This window comes from Oryzias latipes, chromosome 21, assembly GCF_053564925.1.
Source record: "Oryzias latipes strain Hd-rR chromosome 21, Olatipes_Hd-rR_3.1".
In the NCBI taxonomy this organism is placed as follows: domain Eukaryota; kingdom Metazoa; phylum Chordata; class Actinopteri; order Beloniformes; family Adrianichthyidae; genus Oryzias; species Oryzias latipes.
Genome location: NC_136257.1, coordinates 7,068,596 through 7,093,433, shown reverse-complemented (window position 1 = coordinate 7,093,433; position 24,838 = coordinate 7,068,596). Strand labels below are relative to the sequence as shown.

The following is a 24,838-nucleotide window of genomic DNA, read 5'->3' as shown; positions in this document are numbered from 1 at the left end:
GAGTCTTTTAATGTGTTTATAAGCAGCTTATTTGAACTTGTGAGTCAGTTGTAAGACATTTACAACTGCTAATAAATGTCTTTATAAGCAGCTTACTACAACATTAAAAGTGCTTGTTAATGTCTTATAAATAGTTGCTTTGGCGTAGATCAAGTACACAAATGAAGAATTCAAGTGCTGTTTCACTAGGTTCTTGGGTTGCTTGTGACAGCTGCTGGTAAAGCACAGTTGCATCCTTTTCTGCATAATCAGCTCTTAATATTTGTCTGAGAGTCATTTTTTCCCCTCCAAATAGCTTATTAATTTCAGGCCAGGGCTCACAGCTCCGATCACAGCTTCTATTATTTCCAGCTCTGAATAACCTTTTCTGAGTCCACTTTCCATCTGGTGTTCCCAGCTGCTGAAGGTTAGAGTGTCTCTGGAGGTAGACTCACCCACTTGTCCCTTTATCTTAAATTCCTTTCTGAACCCAACAGAAGTCGCACAGCATTGGCTGATCGTTGAGTTGTCATTCTGCGTTTCGCTTTTTCCTGAATTTTTTTGAAGAACCTGTTGAGGTTGTGATGACAGGGATGTGATTTCGCTGACTGCTCCGCCCCGCAGGTGACATCAGGCGCACAGCTCCCAGCTGATCGTTCAGCTCCAGAAGCACCGACATGCCCTCGTCCTCTTCCTCCAACAATTCTTCTCGCTCACAGAACTTGATGATGAGTTTAACGAGAGTGCGTCGCGTCTTTCCTCTCGCTCGTTCACCTCCCAAGATCTTGAAAAATTCCCACACCAGGCACAGCTCTTCAACAGTCAGCTGGAAAAGTTTTTCCTCGATTTCCATGAGAAAGTCTTCTCTTTGTTCCGACATCCTTCAATATTCCCGTCGACAGATCGTTCTTTCAGAAATCAAAAATAATAATTCTCGGTGGGACCTCCAAATTGTTACACCCGTCAAAAGTCGAGGCGTGATGAAGAAAGAACAATTTATTTGCAGTCGAGAACTTCAACAACAACAAAAACAGAACAAAGTAATGAGAAAAATGCATAAACAATCACAGCTGCTGCTGGCCCTGATCTGCACGTTAGTTTTTTAACAGCCCTTCTTCTAGCCTCTTCCAACCGATCTTTCCAACTGCCGCCTGCAATAGGCACGCGGCTGGAACACAAACACACACAAATCATTTTTTTATGCCGTTACACACAGAGCATCTTCAGACTGAGGAAACTCAAAGTGAAATGGAGCTCAGTCCAATTGGAAACTAATCAAGACAACCTCGAAAGATGGGTCAGAGACCGGGAATCGCTTAGTCAAATTCAGACAAAGAATTTGTTTCGGATTATTATGGTAAACAAGAGACTCTGGTTCATTTTAAACAAACCAAGTGTGTCCAGTCTAAATACACGCTAGGAAATGGGAGCCTAAAGACAGATCTCCATGGAAAACATTTTTCAAGAACAGATAAGTTTCCTTTTTCTCTTCTGAGCTGATATTTTTAAGATCATTAGTGAGACTGAATTGTTTCATGAGTCTTTGTACCACATTTTGTTTGCTTTTACAATGAAACAGTAATTAAATTTAGAAAAAAAGAGATTTCTGTGTAGTTGCTTGCAACGATTGCTTAGTCATGTTATAAAAAAAGGTCAAATATAAAACAGATCTTCATTTGAACTGTGGTCGTTGCCTGTTCGACCACTTGTCCGACGAGCTTTTTAGAGAAGTTGTAAAACTGCCAGACAGTGAAAAAAAAGTGTGATTTCTGCAGTGTTGCCTAATAATGTTACATAGTAGCGACATGTAAATACAAAAGAACATTAGACCAAGCACAGAGCCTTGTGTTGCACCACGACTATCTCTGCTGTATGAGGAAGACTTTCATGATCAGATAAAAATGTCTTAGAACTGCTTTAACCCTTGTGCTATCCTAGGCACTTTACTGTTGGGAGTAGGGTCATCTAGACCCACTAGACAGTGCTCTGAACCTTTTTTCTTCAATGATTTGTGATCTTCACTGGTGTCCATGGATTACATGAAATCGTTCCACCTTTATCCACCTTTGTCATGGTAGGGAGAACACGTCAATGTAGGGGGGGTCATCTAAGATAGCACAAGGGTTAAGCAGCTCCTGTTAAAGACATTTTCCAGAATCTGCAGCAAAATATTTTGATCAAGTGGGTCAAATGAAATACTGATGCCTAAAAGACATTTACAAATGTTATCTAATATTGATCGCACTGAAGTAAAAGTATAAAACAACATAATTATCTTTCCTCTTACAGCAACATTTATTCATCTTTTCATCTGCTGTTTTATCTCTGACATGCATGTCTTCCTCCTTTTCTACCACATTGGATCTTCACTGTGGTTTTCAATGTTTAAATCCCCCTTCAATCTAATTCCCTAATAACCTTTGCATGTCTAAACAGATCTGATGTGTCAAACTCAAGATATTTAAATACATTTTTTATTCTGATTTTAAAAGGTAAATGTGAACTTTGTTTTTGCAATAAATCATAAATTACACGAAATGTTAACATGAAAGGAATGGCTAAATCTGATTTAAAAAAAAAACAGCTAAATTAATTGAAATGTGCTATAACCCTTAGAGTCCTTGACGCATGGGCCTTGACAACACATCCCTGAAAATTATTGGTTTCTTTGCCGTTAGACTGTAGATAATCTCAAATATACGGCAATTGAAGACCTATTCAAGACCTTAATGAGGCCTGACTTTAGGAGAAAATATATTTAAAATTCCTTACATTTGGAAGTTTTTTTGACCACCTAAATTTACTGATTTTGGTCTCTTTGGTCTCTTTGACCTTGTTGAACTGTTCAGATTAACTGGTTCATCAAAATTACACAAATTAATCCCTCTTTTTCTTGTTTAATTTTGTCAGAATTCTGAATTCTGTCTCCCCCTCTGGTCACCAGCAGGAGCAATCTCCAGACTTTTGCAAGCGCTTCATCTCCCATTACACTCATGCACTTCCTGCTTGCCTCACACCTGACTCTCATCTCAGTCAATCAACCACAGTATACGTAAGTTCTGAGCTGAGCTCAATGCGAAGAATTGTTTGTGCTGCAATGCCTTCCTTAATGAGTGTTATATCTGTACATGATCTGCTGTCTTCTGATTCTGTTTGCCTGCTGCGATCCTTACCTGGATTTTGGCCAACCTGTCTCACCTCTGTGGCTAAGCTAAGGCAGTAAAGATGGATCACGACTACGTGACACACCCACTGCAGGTAAGGTTGTTCATAATGTGTTTAGTTAAAGCTAATCAATTATGTGTACCGTTATTGGATAAATGCATTTCTACCTGAACAAATTAATATTTATAATAAAAGCTGTTCATGCTCTCACCTATTTGCATTACATGTATTTAATTAATTTTGAGTATTAAGTCATTTATATTTTCCTTAACAAAAATAAATGAAATGTAATTTGTAATTAAATACTTAACATACTTTTCGAAACATGATTACTGTGTTGTGTTGAAAGGTAGCATAAATATATTAAGACTGGTTTTTTAATTTCTTTATCTTCAGAGGTGCTCTGGATGAGGCTTTGAATTACATCCATGACTTCGAAGCCAAGTTCCTTTGCTGGAGCCAGGAGACGATGTCATGGCGGACAAAGAGTTCCTCGTTCAAGACCTCCTTACTGACATTGGATCTAAGATCATCATTCCACCTTTTAAGCTTTCAGCTCAATTCAGCAAGGAGGAAACAGAACAAACCGCAGCCATTACCCGCCTCAGACTTATAGTGGAAAGAGTGATTGATAGGATAAAGTCCTTTCACATCTGGGACTCTCATGCTGCTCACACTGATGGGCAGTGTGAATCAGATCTGGCTTAACTGCCGTCTTTTGGCAAATGATCATGGACTTTTTTGTTTTGAAGAGTGAATTCATGTTTGATATGTAAATAATGTATAATGTGCAAATAGTATGGAAAAAATTTAGTGTTCCCACATATTCTTAAAATTTAATTAAATATAATTGTTATATTCGTAATATTTTTCTGTTGAAATGTGACTTTTACTTAACAAAAAATTAGATGAACAAATAAAACAATTTTAGTCAAAATTGTGCCTCATTTAATCATTTGGTATGCGTAACATCAACTGATTAATAACAACACAAATAGCATCAAAGATTTACAATAACAAATAACATTACAGATCATCAACAGTGAGACAGAAGGCTGAACTGATTGTTAAAGACAAGTGTAATTTAAGGTATGCATTCATGCATTTGCCATAATATATATCCAAGTTCTCTTTCATTCCATCTCAGAAACCCCATCCAACACAACAGCCATGAGAGGTTGGGGCTGCATCTGGCATAATTTGCTTCCAGATGCCATCATATATGGATCTGGCAGTGGTCCTACACAAGAGAAACACAAGATCATTGGTCACACAAAAAAGTTAGACATAAGTGCATAACTACATTTAAATTTTATTCATATCTGCTGTAACCATAATTTGGTTAATCTTAACATTAAAAAAAAAAAACTTAAATTGTTCTCACAAAGCAACAAAAAGTTAAATGAATCACCTGTATATGCCTTGTACAGTGTGGACCTCAGACCGTCCCTGCCAACTGTTTTGGGCTTTTGCACCACCAGCTCACTAACCGGTTCAGGATGGATTCCCTTGCAAGTAAAAGGCAAAAAGCAATTAGTCTGTAGTCACTACTGGGGGTGTTTTTATAATAATTTACTGTTATGGATACACATCCGTTCGTAAATCATGACAATTTTATCACGAACCCACCTGTGTTCTTGGTCTGTGCCATCTTTGCAAGCCACTAATGCAGGCCAGGGGGGGGGTGGAGCAGCCTGCAAACCAGCTGTGAATAATGTGCGGTCTGGAACAGGATGGCAACTATGTGATTGCAGAATCCTTTATCAGCCGCACAACTGCAGGAGAAAGCTTTCAGGTTGGCACTTTCTGCATCCAGTGATATCTGGACACAATAAATTAAATAGGTTACAATTAAGACATACTTATGTTGCTACATCAATGTTCAGAATGACATGAAACTATAACTTTCAGTAGGGTGACCAAATTTGAGTTTGTAAAAAAAGAGGAGTGAAGTGAGTTTGTGAGATATTTCATTTAGAGTAAATGATGTTCAGAGCTGCATACATAAAAGTAAAATATGATCACATTTCATCTTCAATGTTATTTTATTATATAAGTATCAAAAAAGAGGACATGTCCAGGAAAAGAGGACATCTGGTCACCCTACTTTCAGAAAAATAATACTAAAAGTAAGTGAAGAAAGTGCCGCAACCGCAGCAAAAAGAATGAAGACGCAAACGGGCAACTTAACATTTCCTATAGTACAGCTTCACCAAATTTTTGGGTGTTATGTTAATCCCATGCCTTTTCACTTAACATACACACAACATATTCACTGCGATGCGTTATACCTTATATTACAAATTAATAACACCAGGATTTACAGTTGACGTAAACAAAGAGTTACCGGTGATGCGGCTATGGCTAAAGCTAGCTGAAGCTTACCTTGGTAATGGTGGATAAACTCTTCGTGGATGAATTTATATCCCTTGTCCAATTTGTTTCCTTTAGTGGACGCATGCATCTTCACACTCTTCACCACATCGATGCTGGTGAACTTCGGAACACAACTCAGGCTCTTCGAAAAACACTCGAGGCTCTGCCATTCCTCGGCCAGCGAAGCACAAACCAGAACTAGGTGTACACTCTGATGACGTGTTACCGTTTTTGCAAAAAAAGGTCTATTCACCCCTAATAGAAATTTAGAGTCCCCAATTCAGCTATGAAGCATGTTTTAGGGCCGTTAGAAGAAGCTGGAGAACCAGAAGAAAACCCACACATACACATGGAGATCATGCAAACTCCACACAGAAAGGACCAGCTGGAGCTTAACCATTTAAAATGAAAGTGCAAACCTCTACATTATCATGCAGTCTTACATGCCACAATTTAATAAAGGTTAAAAAAAAATACATTTCTGACTTGAATGTAAAAGAAAAAATAAACCTATTGTCACATTTGGTCTATTGTGAGGTAAATACACACAGAGGACGCCGAGGATGACGAGTCCAGCCAGAAGAAGAACACTCAACATCACCATGAAAGTAATAACACCGAGATAGCATCTCCTGTGGGAGTTGATGGAAGCTATAGGGGGAAATTTATAACTGAACCACAATAGACAACACTCTTACCTGGTGGATTTGATGTGTAAACCTGGCAGACAGGATATTTAGGTTCAAAATTTTGATAAATGGCTTCCATTATAAGGATGTAAAATCTAAGAATGTGTGAAGTGTGTAACAGAGTGACTTGTTAACTGAACAGCTTTTTATGTTTGAGGTTATTATTGAAGTGATGGGATGTCAATGTCATGTGACAGTAGTTGCATTGCGACAGGAAGCTTGGGTGAGGTGAATGTGTGAAAGTGTGGTGAATAAAATAGAACATCTACTAAGTTTAGCTTTTCCTTTTTTTTCTGTCTAACTTTTCTAAGTGTCCAGCAGCTGAGCAAACAAATAAGAGCCGATGACCAGATTTGACTGTTACAATAGCTGGTTATGAATCTTCAGACACACAAAAAACCAACACACTCACCCCAACTCGTCCAAAATGGACACACGGTAGGGAGCCGCCTCTGTGTCACATATAGCTTTGGGTGAGCTCAACTCGTTGTTTTTCGAAGTGCTGCCTGCCCCGATTAGATGACTTCAGTAAAGTTTCACAGGTTTTGACCCTTGGTGACCATCATGGAAGTCAGGAGCCAGTGCAAACCAGACGAGAACACGAATGCGCCATTGCCCAGAGAGTGTTTGCGCTGTCGTTGAAACGCCCACTTGATTTTGGGCAGAGCCGGGGGCCATGGCTAAATCGAGTGGGAAGACGAAGGGGGATGTGAAAGTGAGGATAGCATGGAGATGAGCTTTGGGATTGAAACAGGGAGGGAAAAGAGGGGCAATAGTTTTGATGGAGCTGATGCTAGAAAACAAAGACAGGTGATGTCAACTGACAGTGACAAAGAGGAAGGGTATGGGTATAAAGTCATTCTGGGATTTTTTGAAGGTCAAGGGTTGGGTTCTTTGAGCCCGATAAAACTGACAACTATCCTGAAGAATCAAGTGGGGGATATTAAACTCGCGAGAGTCTTGAGAAATGGGAACCTGTTGATTGTTTGCAGGAGTGAGGAGAAAAGGGACAGGGCCTGTAAAATGAGAGAAGTATGGAAACATAAAGTTATTAGTATGAGCAAGGTAGGACTGGGAGGTCAGGGGCCGAAAGGAGAGATTTGGGGCGTACCTGTGGAAATGTCCATTACAGAACTTAAAGCTAACCTACGAGGGGCAGAAATACGAGAAGCAAGGAGATTAAGTGTTTTTCGTGATGGTGTGAGGAGGAACTCTGAGAGTATAATGTTAGAATTTATGTGAAGGAGCCTGCCGGACAGAGTGTACCTGGGATGTATGTCATACACTGCGACGAAATATGTTCCTAAACCCATTAGGTGTTTTCACTAACAGAGATTTGGACACACTGCTGCTGTATGTAAAGACCAGCAGAGGTGTCCCAGGTGTAGAGAAGATCATAGCTATGATTCCTGTGGTAACAAGTTGAAACCTAAATGTTGTCACTGTGGGGGGGACCATAGTGCTGCGTATGCAGGCTTTCAGGTCATGAGAAGAGAAGTCCATATTCAAAAAACAAGAGTACTGCATAAAATTTCATTTGCAGATGCAGTCAAAATGGTTGGTAAAGGTTCTGATAGACAGACAGGAGTCATACGCGAGGTGTCAAATATTATACATGAATGTTGAGGGTAGAGTTTGATTAGATTTGAAGAAACACGCCATGTTTGTTGCTGGAGTTATAAATGCAACGATGGAAACTAAGTCAAAGACGGAAGGCATATAATTCATTGGGAAAGCGGCGGCGAACCATTTGGACATTAATGAATTGACATGGGAAGAGGTATCTAGTCTAGACATCTAGTCAGGAGGTGGGAAGTGTGGGATAATGGTTTTTATATTAAGCTGGAATGCAAGGAGCTTATTGGCGAATGGACAGGAATTCAAAAAGTGTATATGACTTGGATCAAAAACCAGATATTATATGTATTTAAGAGATGTGGTCAAGCCCAAATTTAGATTTTAAAATTTCCCAATATACAGGAATCTGGTGTGATAGAGCAGAGGGGGGGGGGGGGGGGGGGGGGGGGGTTGTGCCACCTTTATTCATAACAATTTCAATTACAGGGTGATCAAAATAGGAGCACAAGAATAGTTCATTAACATTGAAATGCATATTGGTCTGGGGAGATGATATGTTATTAATTACCATAATCCATGCAAAAAGTTAGATCTCAGTCTTCTTAAATCAATAATTCATCTGGACAATAGTCGTGTCATTGTTTGTGTGGATTTTAATGCACACAGTACATTATGGGGAGGGAAGGTGACACATGCTAATGGTGAGGTATTGGAGGATTTGATGGATGAATTATTACACTTGGTGTGTCTCAATGATGGGAGAGGAACAAGAATAGATGTTCGAACATCTGACTCAGCACTAGATCTCACTTTTGTTTCAAACGTCTTGGCAGGGTGTTGTGAGTGGGAAGTACATGACAGCACAATAGGGAGTGACCATTATCCTGTTTTCTCTAGGGTTGGTGGAGATAGGGAACCATCAATTAATGAAAGGGAAGGAAGATGGCTTTTTCATAAAGCAAAATGAGATGAATTTACTTATATGTGTGAGGTATATTCAAACATCAGTATGGAGAGTACTGCTGAAGAAATGGAAAAACAATTTAGAAATGTGATAATTTCAGCGACGGAAAAGACAATTCCAAAAAGTAAAGTAACTATGACGAGGATAAATATTCCATGGTGGAGTGAAGACTGCATGTTAGCAGTTAAAAATAGGAATAAGGGTTTGAAACTCTTAAAGCAGACTCATACATATGAGAATCTGTTGAACTATAGGAGACTTCGTGCACAGGCGAGAAGGATTATTAAAAAGGAGAAAAGGAAGTACTGGAGGGGTATTTGTGATATAATTGGTTGAGCCATGCCAGTTAGTACAGTTTGGGGAATGATTAGGAAAATAAAAGGTATAAGAAGGTAGTTACAATATCCAGTATTAAAGATGGTTGATGGCCTGGCGATATTGGATACGGATAAAGCTGAAATATTGGCTAAAACCTTTGTGAGTAGTCAAAGTAATGAGAATTTGTCTGGATATAGGAAAGGGAGGAGAGATGAAATTAGGAAACGGCACTACAAGGAATTTTCTCATTTAGGAAAACAAAGATTCATGTAAGAGGAATGGCATAAAGCTGATAAATTAAAATATCAGCTCATTATATTTCACAGAGCTTTAACCTTTAGGATCCATGACAACGCTTCCCAAAAAAGCATTATTTTCTTTGCTGTTACACTGTTCTAGTTTATTTTAAAACTTTAAATATAGTGTCCTATACAGTGTTGTGTCATAAAAGCACAAGAGAAAATTTAAACAAAGACATTGAATCACATAAAAATAGATTAAATATTAAAGAGGCCATCGGCAACTAATAAAACCTCCTATAGTCAGACCCATTATCTGCACCACTGCAGGATAAATGTTTTAAGTTTCTCAATCCTCCTATGAAGCATGTTTTTGGACTGTGGGAGAAAGCAGAAAACCTGTGTTTGTGCGGGGAGACCAAACTACACAGAGAAAAAAAAAACCCAGCTGGGACTTAACTATTTGAAACAAAAGTGCAAACCACCACATTACCATGCAGCAATGCTCCAATTCTACAACTTAATAAAAGGCAAAAAATTAAATTACATTTTTGACTTGAATGTAAAAGAGAGACAGAAATTTGCAGTCACATTTGGTCTGTTGTGAGTTAAATACTCACAGAGTAGGCAGAGAATGACGAGTCCAGCCAGAAGAAGAACACTCAGCATCACCATGAAAGTAATAACACCGAGATAGCATCTCCTGTTGGACTTGATGGAAGCTGTGGGGAGAGAATTATAACTGAAACCACAATAGACAACATAAAATGAATATCTGTTGTTTAATCTGTAAGTTCCCTCTTACCTGGTGGATTTGATATGGAAACCTGGCAGACAGGATCTTTGCCTTCATTATTTTCATAAAGGGCTTCCATTATAAGGATAGAAAGTCTAAGAACGTGTGAAGCGTTTAACAGACGGATGTGTTCACTGAACAACTTTTCCTGGCACAGGTTATCATTGATGTGGTGGAACGTCAATTTCATGTGACAGTGATATAGCATTTTGACAGGAAACTTGGGTGAGGTCAATATAAGTGTGGTGACTAAAACAGAACAGAAGTTCCGCTTTTCTTTTTTTCTTCCAACTTGACCTTTCCAACTGCTGAACAAACATATGTAGCTGAAGGCTTCTTGTGTTTCAATAGGGGGTTATGAAACTACAGACACAAAGTGTACATCTGTATAAAACCCTTTTGTATTTGAGGCTAAACTTTATTAATATTAAACATGTTTGCAACCTCCAGCAACAAGTTGCTGGAGATTTATCATTATTACTGTCATGCTGTATTCACACCGACCGCGCTTTCAAGAATGCACTCTATGCGGTTTAATGAACGCACATTAAGCCGGTGGTGTACACACTGAACCAGCGCCACACACGCAGGACAAACGCTGTTTACCAGCGCTTGTCTGCCACCTTTAATTTATCTATATTTACTTTCAGATAAGGTTCAGCAGAAACATTGATGAGCATGACGTACTTTTTATATTGTATTTGCGACAGCCGTAAATCAGCACTACAGATCACAGTAGGGACATTTTCAAAAGCAATAGCTTAATTCACCAAACGTCACATCACCTACAACAGGTAGAGCATGTCTAGTGTCTAGTGTTATTCAAAAGAAATTCCACAAAACTTTATCGGTTTGATTTAAACATTTATTTGGGATTTCAGCAAACTAAAACACTAGAAGCAAATTATTGGTAAAACATGAATCTGCAACCTGAGGCTCCGGAGCCACATGTGGTTCCTTTACTTCTCCTCTGTACCTCTATGGTTAAAGAAAAACAGCAAGTTTTTCATTTAAAAAAATGACTGTAAAGAATAAAGTAAGCAAAAAGTAGTAAAGTAAAAAAATGTCAAGTAAACTAACTCAAACATTAAGTCATTCACAAACAGTTGAAGGATGGTACGTATCACTCTGCCTGGCTCCTGACTACAGCTGCTGTAACGCTCCATCAGGCGGTGCAGCTTCATAATTTACCCAAAGTCCAACATTTTGAAAGATTTTTGTTCGCTGCTTATAACAGAAAATTAATTGGAGGTCAGTAAGTACAGCCAGAATTTGTATCAGATTATGAAGTTGATTATCTATTTTTTAACAAATTCCAGCATTTTTAAGTGGACCTCATGGTTTAAAAATTACATTAAGGGTCTCCTAATTTGCTCTGATTTATTCTTGGTTAGTTAAATGTACACATTTTCCGCTATTTCATTGCCTTGGAAAAGTTAGAGGCTGATTTTTTTTGTACAGTCTGATTAAAAAACATTTCTTGCTTAAGTTTGAACCCTTTATGTATTTTGAAGGGTTAAAAACATTTTGGTTTTATCCTAATAAATGTAAAAATATTTTTCAAACAAATAGCATTTCTTCTTTTTCACAGATCCCCTGAGCTAAATAGTGACTTGGAATGTCATTCCAGAAACCCGGAAATTGAACATTTCCACACAGGTTTCCCCTCCATCCTAATTATCGGGCTAAACAACCTGACAGGTCGGAGAACAAGATAATTTAATTAAGACAAATTTATCAAAGTATAGGTATTTTTAGTATTTGTAGTTGTCAAGGAAAGAAGCATACGCATTCTCACACACTAACACTCACACACACACTTCTTAACCCTTGTGCTATCCTAGGCACTTTAACATTGGCAGTTGGGTCAGCTTGACCCCACAAGACAGTGTGCTGAACCTCTTTTCTCCAATGATTTGTGATCTTCACTGGTTTGGAACCCAAAAACGGGACTTCGACTGGATCCGTAGTTTGAACGAGGAGCAGGGATGATGGACAGCGACCTGTGGCACACCCGTGGTGATAATTCCTGTGAGTGGATTGAAGAGGAATAATTAGCGTGGCAGAACTTGGCAAGACACAAGAACATGAGCAGACCAGACTATGCACTATGGGAAGAACAACGAACTGGGGTAGAATGCTGGTCCTGGATCTCCTTAAGTAGGTGGTGGATTTGATGAGGAGGGTGGAACCAGCTTGTCGCGTCCGGAGCAGAGCAGAGAGGGAGGGGGAGAGTATCTGACAGAGGCACCATGACAGGTTGAAAGCAAAGTTTATTCATCAGTTAGACTATTGTTTGTATTCTTCTTTCTCTTTCGGCTTTTCCCATCAGGGGTCGCCACAGCGAATCATCCTTTTCCACCTCACTCTATCATGGACATCTTCTACCCTAACATTAGCCAACTTCATGTCCTCTGTTAAGACATCCATGTATCTCCTCTTTGGCCGTCCTCTTGCCCTCCTGCCAGGCAGCTCCATCTCCAACATCCTTCTACCAATATATCCACTATCCCTCCTCTGAACATGTCCAAACCATCTCAGTCTGGCTTCTCTGACTTTGTCGCTGACACAGGCAACATGAGCCGTCCCTCTGATGTACTCGTTCCTTATCCTGTCTAACCTGGTCACTCCTAAGGAGAACCTCAACATCTTCATCTCCGCTACCTCCATCTCAGCCTCTTGTCTCTGTCTCACTGCTACCGTCTCTAACCCATAGAGCAGAGCTGGTCTCACCACTGTCTTGTACACCTTTCCTTTGAGTCTTGCTGGCACTCTTCTGTCACACAACACTCCTGACACTTTCCTCCAACCGCTCCAACCTGCCTGCACTCGCCTCTTCACCTCTTTTCCACAATCCCCATCACACTGAACTGTTGACCCCAAGTACTTAAACTCCTGCACCTTCTTCACCTCAGTCCCCTGTAACCTAACGCTTCTACCTTGATCCCTCTCGTTCAGACACATGTATTCTGTCTTACTACGACTGACCTTCATACCTCTTCTTTCCAGAGCAAACCTCCACCTCTCTAGCTGTTCCTCCACCTGCTCTCTACTCTCACTGCAAATTACAATGTCATCCGCAAACATCATTGTCCAGGGAGATTCCTGTCTTACCTCGTCTGTCAGCCTGTCCATCAGCATAGCAAACAAAAAAGGACTCAAAGCTGATCCTTGGTGTAGTCCCACCTCCACCTTGAACTCCTCTGTCTGACCTACAGCACATCTCACCACCGTCATACTTCTCTCATACATGTCCTGAACTACTCTGACATACTTTTCTGCCACTCCAGACGACCTCATACAGTACCACAGCTCCTCCCTCGGCACCCTGTCATACGCCTTCTCTAAATCTACGAACACACAATGCAGCTCCTTCTGACCTTCTCTGTACTTTTCCATCAACATTCTCAAAGCAAAAATGGCATCAGTGGTGCTCTTACGGGGCATGAAACCATACTGCTGCTCACAAATCTCCACCTTCTTCCTAAGCCTGGCTTCCACTACTCTTTCCCACAGCTTCATTGAGTGGCTCATCAACTTTATTCCTCTATAGTTGCTGCAGTTCTGCGTGTCACCCTCGTTCTTAAAGATCGGGACCAGAACGCTTCTCCTCCATTCCTCAGGCATCTTCTCACCCTCTAAAATCCTATTGAACAACCTTGTTAGAAATTCCACTGCTGTCTCTCCTAGGCACTTCCATACCTCCACAGGTACGTCATCAGGACCAACGGCCTTTCCGCTCTTCATCCTTTTCAGAGCCTTCCTAACCTCATCCTTTCCAATCTCTGCTACTTCCTGCTCCACAACAACCACATCTTCCTCCCTTCTTTCCCTGTCATTTTCCTCGTTCATCAGCTCCTCAAAATACTCCTTCCATCTTTTCTGTACACTCTCTTGGGTTGTTAGCACCTTTCCATCTCTGTCCTTAATCACCCTTACCTGTTGCACGTCCTTCCCATCTCTGTCTCTCTGTCTGGCTAGCCTGAACAAGTCCTTCTCTCCTTCCTTTGTGTCTAACCTGTCATATAGCTCATCGTAAGCTTTCTGTTTGGCCTTTGCCACCTCTCTCTTCACTTTACGCTGCGCTTCCTTGTACTCCTGTCTACCTTCCTCAGTCCTTTCTACATCCCACTTCCTTTTAGCCAACCTCTTCCTCTGGACGCATTCCTGTACTTCCTCATTCCACCACCAAGTGTCTTTACCGTCTTTCCTCTTTCCAGATGACACACCTAGCACCTTCCTACCTGTTTCCCTGATAATCTCTGCTGTAGTTTCCCAGTCCTCTGGAAGCTCATCCTGACCACCCAGGACCTGCCTCAACTTCTGCCTAAATTCCTCACAAGTTTCTTCATTCTGTAGCTTCCACCACTTGGTCTTCTTTTCTGTTTTCCCTCTCTTCTTCTTCCTGACCTCCAGAGTCATCTTACACACCACCATGCAGTGCTGTCTGGCTACACTCTCTCCTACCACCACTTTGCAGTCATTAACCTCTCTCAAATGACCTCGTCTACATAGGATGTAGTCCACCTGAGTACTCCTACCTCCACTTCTGTATGTCACTCTATGTTCCTCTCTCTTCTGGAAGTAAGTGTTGACTACAGCCATTTCCATCCTCTTCGCAAAGTCCACCACCATCTGTCCCTCCAGATTCCTTTCCTTCACACCAAACCTGCCCATCACCTCCTCATCACCTCTGTTGCCCTCACCAACATGCCCATTAAAGTCTGCTCCAATAACAACTCTCTCTCCTCTGGGAAAACTCTCTATGACCTCATCCAGCTCACTCCAGAATCTCTCCTTCACTTCTAACTCACAGCCAACCTGTGGCGCATACCCACTGACTACATTCACCATCACCCCTTCAATTTCTAACTTTAGGCTCATCATCCTGTCTGAGACTCTTTTCACCTCTAGAACACTGTTTACAAACTCCCCCTTCAGAATCACTCCTACCCCGTTTCTCTTCCTATCAACACCATGATAGAACAGTTTGTATCCTCCTCCAATACTACGTGCCTTGCTGCCCTTCCACCTTGTCTCCTGCACACACAGTACATCTACCTTCCTTCTCTCCATCATGTCTGCCAGCTCTCTGCCTTTCCCTGTCATTGTGCCAACGTTAAGAGTCCCTATTCTCAAACCTATGTTCCTGCCTTTTCCCTTCTCTCTCTGGCCACGGACCCTTCTGCCTCCCCTCTTTCTTCCACCAACAGTAGTCAAATTTCCACCGACACCCTGTAGGTTAACAGCATCGGTGGCGGTCGTTGTTAACCCGGGCCTCGACCGATCCGGTATGTCTAAAGTGTTGTGGATGATTCGCATGGTTATTTTGGCAATTTTTTACGCCGGATGCCCTTCCTGACGCAACCCTCTCTATTTATCCGGGCTTGGGACCGGCACAGAAGTTACTGGCTTGCAACCCCTGTGGCTAGATTAGACTATTGTTTGTATTATAGAAATATATTAAATCATGTTTTTAAGTATAAGTTCAGTTTTGTTTGTTAAAGCTTTAAATGACTAGTAATTTATTTCTTTAGTTAATATTTAGGTTTTGAATGTTTTGTATTTGTAGTTCCCTCCCTATTGTGTCATTGGTCTGATCAGCCAGGATGAAATCTCCCTAATGTTTGTTGTTGGGGGGTCAGTTTTGGTTCAGTTGGTTTGAGCTTTAGTTTCTGATTCTCTGAGTTACATTTTTTTAAGTTGACCTTTTTAAATATAGAGTGGCCCTGACAACCCTTTTAACTGGAGGAAAATGGAGCTTCTAGAGGGGTGGACAGCTCTGAGGGCACAGGCAACAAGCCAAGTGTTGGAAACCTGGTCTCTGTCTTTCGTTCTCACATGAGCCAGCAGGAAGTCAGAGATGCCAGGCAAAGGGAAGAAAGTGCTCGGCAGAAAAAATGATTCAGAGCACTCCAGCACCAATTTCAACTCCTACGATTGGAAGTTCAGGCACGTACCACCTCAACACCTGAACTGGATTTACCAGAGCCTGAACTGTGTAACTGGGGACCTCTTGAGACTGCTGACACTTCTCATGTAAACCTCAGTAATGTGGCTGACAATTCAACACACCAACCATCAGGTCAGTCCCATCTGGATGAGCAAAAAAAAAATAGTGTACAAGAACTATTTTTTGTGTATGTGTGAATGGTAAATGGCGTATGGTTATATAGCACTGACCTTCCTTTAAGGTCCAAAGTGCTTTACAGTCCCAGTCACCCATGCACACACACATTCACACACTGATCCAGAGTGAACACTCACTGTGGAGTCAGAGAACTTCCATCCACCCATTTCCAGGTCCCCTTCAAGTCTGTGTCAGACAATCCAATCCAAAACTTGTTGCTTTTTCAATGCAGAAAGAAACATCTGCAAAAAAAAAAAATATATATATATGCTGTTCACCAGTTTGTCAACATATTTTTTAAATGAGATGTTTGTAAAAAGTTAAAACTTAACGGAAAGCAATAATTCAGATACATTAGATTTAGATAAATTAGATGAATTCTGGTACATTCTGGCAGCTATTTATTCACTTCTTAATCAAGAAACTAAGACTGATTGGAGCATCATGATTTGTCATTCAAACCCCTAGTTTGACTTGCCATTAAGGACTTGCTGGTCCTAAAAAAGAATTTGGATAATTGCTAAAAGTAATACAATCCTACAATCTAAGCTTTTCCTAAAAGCTGCAAAACATACAATTGCTAAAATATAGTAACATCAAAGCCCCAAATAGCAAAAAGGAACACCAGTAACTATGGTATTCTATGAAAGTACCTAATTTATTTGAACGATTTCTGCTTTAGAAATACTGTTTTCTCAAACTATAATTACATCAAAATATGGGATCTGCTTTAAACTATCTTTCTATAACATAATACATCAATTCTTGAACACCAATACTTAGTAATCTGGGAAATATAAAAACAAACATACAAACAAAACTAAACATTGTAAACATTCTTTTTTAAGGGAGTGTGGGTCTAAACCACCAAATACTTATAATTATAATTAATGTCAATAATGTTTTTGAGCAAAACCGAACTAAATCATGGTAATTACGAAATACAAATAAATTAGATAGAGAAATGTATTCAAATGTTTCAGTTTTGATCAATGTGGTCGGTTATTCTGCAGTCAGATCAAGAAAATACACAAAGGGGGGGGGGGGGGGGGTCTCCTGGTCAATGGGGCATTGATCAAAGAAATAAAGAAGAAGATCCCAGACCATATTTAACAAACTACTACAAACAGTACATACAAACCATTCACAGACTTGAAATTAATGGCAATTTCAAACAATGTATAAGCATGTTTTTTACCATGGTCAGTTACAAAAGCTATACATATTAACCAGGTTTTAGTCCTTAATTATTGTTTTCTTTCAATTTGGATCGCTTTTCTCACAAAAAGCGCCGCATCACGTCACATAAGATTCGGCGATATATATATGCTGATCGTCCCGATGGGTTGAATAAAGCATCGGTTCAGAGAGAAAGTTCATTTCTCATCCGAAAGCAACTAAAACGTCCCGTCATTGGTCAATTAGGCCGAGAATAGAAAGCGATCCACGGAGAAATATAGAAAAATAAAGCAAAAATTTGCCTATTTCAGACAGTTTTTTCATCCGGAAAGCGATTTGTGCGTAGAGATCAGGTCTTTATTTCCCGTAAGATACGATCGGTTTGCTCATAAACCCAGATTTCTGGGAATTCCCGGAAGACTTTCATCACTGCATATTTATAGAGAATAGTGAGCCCAACTGTTCAAACACAAGTGACATTAGATGCCTGGTTCGACCAAATGATGCATTTAGCGCTTCAAATACGTTATCAACCACGATCTGTGCTAGATGACACACTGCCCAAAACATTGTGCCAAAAACACTCTGTTTCACGAAGGTGAAACAAGCGCCGCAGCGTCTGTGTCAAACAGGCCATCAATAGTTAAAAGTAGTTGTAGGATTCCTGTTGGTCCCAGGTTTACATGAGGCATTGCTGCAATCAGACATTTTTAATTAACCTTTCACTGAAACTAAACAAAAATAATCTGAAGTCAAATAACCATATTGAATCTAAAACATATATATATATATATATATATATATATATATATATATATATATATATATATATATATATATATATATATATATATATATATGAGTCTACAAGTCTACAAGCATATATGCTTGTAGACTCAGGAATTTCAGCTGGCATTAGGTCTGGCCTGAAACCAGGTTGTTCTTTTTTAAATAGATTTACTTTTGTGTTTTGATCATTTCCTGTGTCATAACCTACACCCAGCTGTTTATTGGACCATTCACCCAACACACATGTTTAGAATACTCTGGCAAACAAAAAGGGGCTCCCGGTTGACTTAATAAATACATTTACATTGTAAAGCCTAATTCACACCAGGGTTTATTTCCTTGAATAATCCACTTTCTTTGGCAGAAGTTTAAACCTCACCTGATTTCTGATGTGGATCAGACAATAAAATCCCGATTCAATTTTTTCAAAGGTATGCAGTTTTAAGGCCTGTTCACACCGGGACGAATTTCGCCGGCGATTTTCGCCGACGTTTAACGCCTCGTGACTAAACAAAGGGAACCAACGAGAGTGTGCACACCGACGCGAAAAAACGCCACGCGTTAAAGCGTCAAAAAAAAATACGCCTCGGGTTCGTTTTTTTTTTTCGACGCGTCGCGTCGAAATCTACTCGACCAATGAGAATGGCGCTTTTGCTCACGTGTCTGGAGCTTCTGAAGTTACAGTAAAACACAACTTGGGGGCGCTCAAACACAAAACTGCCTTGCTGAGCACACATACCAGCGAAGAAGATAGACGCCAAGTAGCGTCTACACAGCCGCGAAGCAATAATGACGGACATTCTGAAATATCCCCGAACCAAGCACCAGTTGGAGCTACTGGTGCTTGAAATATTCATGTTTTCTTTGTAAATACTTGCTCTCTTCTTCTGAGTGAAAAGCGACTTTAAGAAGCGTAAAGTTGCGCAGCGCCACCTTGTGTACAGGAGTATTTCTGTTTTACATTAAGCGCCATCTAATGTCAGGGAATGAAATTGCATGTTCACTCCACTCATCGTCAGCGAAAATCGCCTGGGTGTGAACACAAAAAACGTGGCGAAAAACGCTGGCGAATAACGCCTGGCGAATATTCGTCCCGGTGTGTACGGGCCTTTAGGGAGTTAGTTCAGTCCTTTAATAGGATCTCAATTAGATTGAGAATCTGTCCAAATCCAATCACATGGATGCTTAAATGTCATTGTTAACTTTTAAATGTTGATGTAATCCAAAAGACACCAAAAATACAATATCACCAAAAGATCAGCTCCTCTGGCTCTCCAGGACTATCTTGCTTCATCCCAGGACTTAGACTCTCCAGAGAAGAAGTAACAAGAGGAACCAAATCTGATCCATTTCTCAGGACATCCTGTTTTCCCTGGAACACATTTGAAATATTTCAAGCAGGACAAATTAATAACACATTATTAGAAAGCTAATAGCTAATTTTGTTTATTTTTATCTGCATGTAGAAAAATGAGCTAATTGGGTCACAGGTGTAGCCACTCCCATTCTGGTGCTGCTAATGAGCACCGGCCACCTATAAAATAGGACTGAGCTGTTCTCCCTGATTCCTGTCTGAGACTGCCTCTCTTTCTGGGTTCCTGCTCCTCTGTCAGTACAGTGGTTATCACAATTCCTCATCACACAGCGGATATGCTTGTGACTGGAAAGAAGGTGGATAGGAATGGAGCGAATCACTCCGTGCCCCTCCTTGCAGGTGATGTCCAGCGCTGATCTGGTCTTTGGTGTGGAACCCGCTGCTGCTTAGTACGGGTTTTGTGGCCTTGTTGGGATTACTTGTGAATGCTTCATGGGTCCCTCTCATCTTCTTCACCTGTCTGCTCTGTCAGCCGGTGAACGGTAGTTCACTTATAGTCCTCGACAACACATCCCTGAAAATTATTGATTTCTTTGCTGTTTGACTGACGGCAGAAAGAATGAAGACCTATCCAAGACTTTAATACAGCCTGACTTTACGGGAAAGAAAAATATAAAATCCTCTGATTTTGAAATATTTATGTTCACCTAAAATAACCGAATTTGGATTATTTGACCTTGTTACACAACTTTACAGATTGACTTGTTCATCAAAATTACACTTATGAATCCCACCTCTTCCTGTTTATACTTATTTATTACAATTTTAATTTTAACCATTCAAATGTATTTTAAAACATTAAAAATGTTGTTCCTTACTCAGCTCCCTGTTATATAAACACAATGACAATTTAAACGAAGACTTTGAAACAAGTTTAAAAAAACAAGAAAGAATCCACATGGAAACTAATAAAAGACACATAGACAGACCCATACAACACTGCAGGATGATTGTTTCAGGTTTTCTACATTACAACTTCCATTCATCTGTTTTCGATTCCTGCTTGTGACGGTTGCTGGAGCTTATCACTGCTGCTTTAGGAGGAGCGTGAATTACACCCATTTATTGTCCATTACAGGCTTACACATATTTACACATAATAGAAAATTAGAGTCACCAATTCAGCTATGAAGCATGTTTTAGGGCCGTTAGAAGAAGCTGGAGAACCAGGAGAAAACCCACACACACATGGAGATCATGCAAACTCCACACAGAAAGGACCAGCTGGAGCTTAACCATTTGAAATGAAAGTGCAAACCACTACATTATCATGCAGTCTTACATGCCACAATTTAATAAAGGATAAAAAAAATTACATTTCTGACTCTAATGTAAAAGAAAAAATAAACCTATTGTCACATTTGGTCTGTTGTGAGTTAAATACTCACAGAGGAGGCCAAGAATGACGAGTCCAGCCAGAAGAAGAACACTCAGCATCACCATGAAAGTAATAACACCGAGATAGAATCTCCTGTTGGACTTGATGGAAGCTAAAGGGGGAAAATTGGTGGTGGATTTGATACAGAAATCTGGCAGACAGGAAGTTTAGGTTCAACAATTTGAGAGATGGCTTCCATTATAAGGATGTAAAGTCTAAGAATGTGTGAAGTGTGTAACAGACTGACTTGTATACTGAAGAGCTTTTTCTGTCTGAGGTTATTATTGTATGCTCATGTGTGCTCGGCGGCGCACTCTGCCGGCAACTTGGCAGGGGTTCCTGGGCTGGTGCCTTCTGGGCGCAGGGTAGGCAGTGCGGCTGACCGGGAACAGCGGCCGGGTTCCCGTGCTTTGTGGCTGGTCTCCGTGGCGGGGGCTGGCGGGGGAGCTTGGGGTTCTGGGGTCGCCTGCCCACAGCCGGTGTTTCGCCCGTGGCCAGTAGTTGGCGCATGGCCTGGCCTCCCGGGGGTCGACATTGCATTCACAGCAGGGGTTAAGGTGTTCACTTGGGTGGGTTTATTTTATTTAATTATTATTTTATTTCTTATTTATTTATTTTTTTAGGCGGGCGGCCCTGGGGGGGGGGGCTTGCTAGTCCTTAGAGAGGTCAGGGCATGAATGGCGGGACTGGACCTCCTGCCCCTCCGTTTTGGCACTGGGCCCCTTCCTTCCTGGCTGTCTCTCAGCGCTACGAGGCTCTGGCCTCTATCTGCGGCTGGCTTGCCGCCTCCTGACTGCCTGGCCGCCCTGGGAGGGGGGGCACCTACCGCGGCCGGCTGGGGGGCTGGTCGCTTAGGGGGAGCCTTCTTCCCCCGGTTGTGCCCATCCGCCTGCTCCTCCCCGCTCTCACCCAAACAAATGTTGCACACAGGCACATGGGGCTCCGGGAACTGGATGGGTGGGGTATGCTGGCGGGGCTCACTGGGGGTGTCTCTCTCTGGGGTCGCGTCGGCGCCTGCCTTCCATCCCCCTTTTACTTGCATATTAGACACCCTGATTCATCTAGGGCAGGGGTGTCCAAAGTTTTGTTGGTGAGGGCCAAATACAGAAAAATGAGCAAAGGTCCGGGCCGCACACAAGAGGTCACACATTGACACATGATTACTGTGTATTTTTAACTCACCTATAATGTGAAGAACATTGCTCTCAGTGGGAGCAGTGATGCTGATCTGTGCCACATAAAACAAGCGCACATCAAAATGAAACATTCACTCAGACAACGAAACCTCATTCCAACCAGGCAGTTCAGAATGGGTTTATTGAGCAGCTGAAACCAGCAGATCATTACATACGTAGCCGTCAGTGTGGTTGACTGGCAGAGCGCACGATTTTTTAGTTTATAAAGAGTCGACTGTTTTCTCAGAAAAGTAGACCAAAAAAAGGCTTATGGGTGACCAACGAGGACAATTTTAACATTAAACTCACACAATTTAAAAAGCTTAATTTTACAATTACACTCTGTGACAAAATATGCAGCTATGAACAAAAAAAATTCCAAAAACAAAACAAGTTCTTTTTTACATAAAGGGAATACTTTTTCACAGTTCAGAATGCATTTTCTTCACCTTTTAGGTTCACTCTATCTCTGTGAAGCGTGCAAACATGGCCTTGCGAACAGCATCCTTGTACTGTATTTTCCGAGTTATAGAGCGCACCCGATTACAAGCCGCACCCACTCATTTCCACGAATTAAGTTTGCTTCTTACATACATAAGCCGCGCCAGTGTACAAGCCGCATGCTTTACGCAACGCCGTCAGATCGACAAAGCAAGTCCTAACTCCCAAGTTGGGTGCAAATGTGGGAGGAGACAGCCTTGCGGCAGCTCATGATCTTGAATTCACCCACATCTGCCAAACAGCATGCATCTCACTTCTGTTCACAAGTTCCTCAGTTATGTTTTTTTTTTTTACTTATTGACAATTGAGGTATACATACCCTGTAGAGGGGCCTTTTCTGCGCCTGGCTGGGTGGGTGGGCGATCCCCCCCTCCTGGACTGCCTGGGTCCCGATGCCGGGGTGGCTCCTGGCCTGTGGGTCTCTCCTCCCCCCTTCTGGTCTTGTTCCCCTTATGAACACACGGTTCACTTCGGCAGCATGCATGTATCTCCACCCCCATGTGCACACTGCCACAATACTCCCTGTCTGTTTCATCCCTCCTCCTAACCCACAGTGTATTGATGGACAGATATTTTCCGCTCATTTTCGTGTCAGATTTTCACCTTTGATGTAATATTTGCCTTTCCAGCAGATGTGGTATAATAGTTACAGCTTAAAATAATATTCAAATCAGTGCCTTTATCCCGCACTTTCTCACCTCTCTTCCTTTTACTCTCTTCCACCCCCCCTCCCCCTCACATTCTTCCCCTCTCGCTCCCACACACACTAAATGTAACAAATAAATTAAAAATAATACAACAAAAAGCGGTTTATACACATCTATACTCTGATTTCTCGGAGCTCCAGTATACAACCTCTTTTTGTGATAGTAAAACCTGTCCAACACAAAAGGCCTTAAGCTCTAATCTGTTTGCTCAGCTGTTGGACAGAACAAGCTAAATTAAAAAAGCGAGAGAATAAGAAAAAAAGAAAAGAAAAAAAGCTTAACATTATTACAGTAATGCTGTTCTAAAGAGAGCTGAGGAGTTGTTCTGATGTTCACTACTAGAGGGCGCTGTCGTTGTTTTTAGTAAATACAATTATATGTTGTACACAAAAGTAAACAGAGCAGCAAACACAATATTTAAAAGAGCAGTTGGGGTTTCTAAGCTTAAGTGTGCGTCCATGAGAGAAGTCAGACGATTTTTGTGTTTGTTTAGGGTAAAATCTGTTTGCTTTTTGGTGTGGACATTTTCTGCTTACTTAACAAGTTAAGCTAGTTTTGGTTAAAAGTTATACAATATTGGATTGAATTAGTTCTTACAGTTAATATCATAAGTTTTCTGGGTGTAATATTCTGGGTATAATAATGCTATAAGAGGTTTGTGGAATGTTTCCAAATGCAGATCCACCAGGCTAAGTGGTTTTTACTAAGACATCCTGTTGCTAAATTATTGGCTCATGAATATTAGTATTTTGGGTTTGGTTATTGAATTTGGTTTATTATAATTGTATTATTTGTTTTCTTAGAGTGTAGAACCACACACACAGACACATGTGCAGAACAGGCATGGATGTATCTTCTACTGTAAATCCAACTACATTAAAGAAGAAAAAGGTCAAAGGTCCAAAAAAAAAAGAAGAAAGAAAATAAAAAGTAGTTGGGTAATTGACAGGATGTCATGGTTTGAGTTTGTTGTGTCTTTTTTTTCGTTTTAGTTCTTGTTCTGTCTTGTTTGGTTCTGTTTCCTGTTTTATTTTGAAAGGTTTCCTGTCTTGTCTCTGCCTTCCTCCTTGGCTAGTCCATTAGCTTGGTCATGGTGTCTTTGTCATCGTGTTTTCACGCCTTGTTCCATGTTTCAAGCCACGCCAACGTAAATTTTGTTTTTGTAATCCTGCTCTGCAGCGCTTTTTGTTATAATTAAACCCCTTGCCCTTGAACCACGTGCCTCCACCTCTGCATTTGGGTCCTTACCTGCTCTCGAGCCCCCACACCTTGACAGAATGGACCAGCCACTTTTTCTGGACCCAGCGGAGCGGGACATGCTACTGCTTGAGGCCTACTGCCAGGAAGCAGAACGGACTAGGACTTTTTGGGTGTTTGATCAGGCCCAGTTTGCCTCATCTCCCTGGAGTGGGAGCCACCAGGACTGTACTGGGAGCCGTCTCGCCATGAGGGGGGGTCGTCGTCGCCATCGTCCCCGCCGTCCCCTTCAACCTCCCCTTC

The 24,838-nt window shown here is 41.1% G+C and overlaps 1 long non-coding RNA gene across 2 annotated transcripts; it reads right to left on the bottom strand.

Moving 5' to 3' along the window:
* Positions 1–4,069: 4,069 nt before the first annotated feature.
* Positions 4,070–8,190, bottom strand: LOC144988857 (uncharacterized). 2 transcript variants are annotated; one of them, XR_013652909.1, is made up of 4 exons: positions 5,530–8,190; positions 4,774–4,966; positions 4,556–4,652; positions 4,070–4,384 (listed from the first exon to the last, which is right to left on the bottom strand). It is a non-coding gene; the product is annotated as an uncharacterized LOC144988857 (long non-coding RNA). The 2 variants fall into 2 exon arrangements; XR_013652908.1 differs by having other exon boundaries at positions 4,774–8,181.
* Between the last annotated feature and the right edge of the window lie 16,648 nt (positions 8,191–24,838).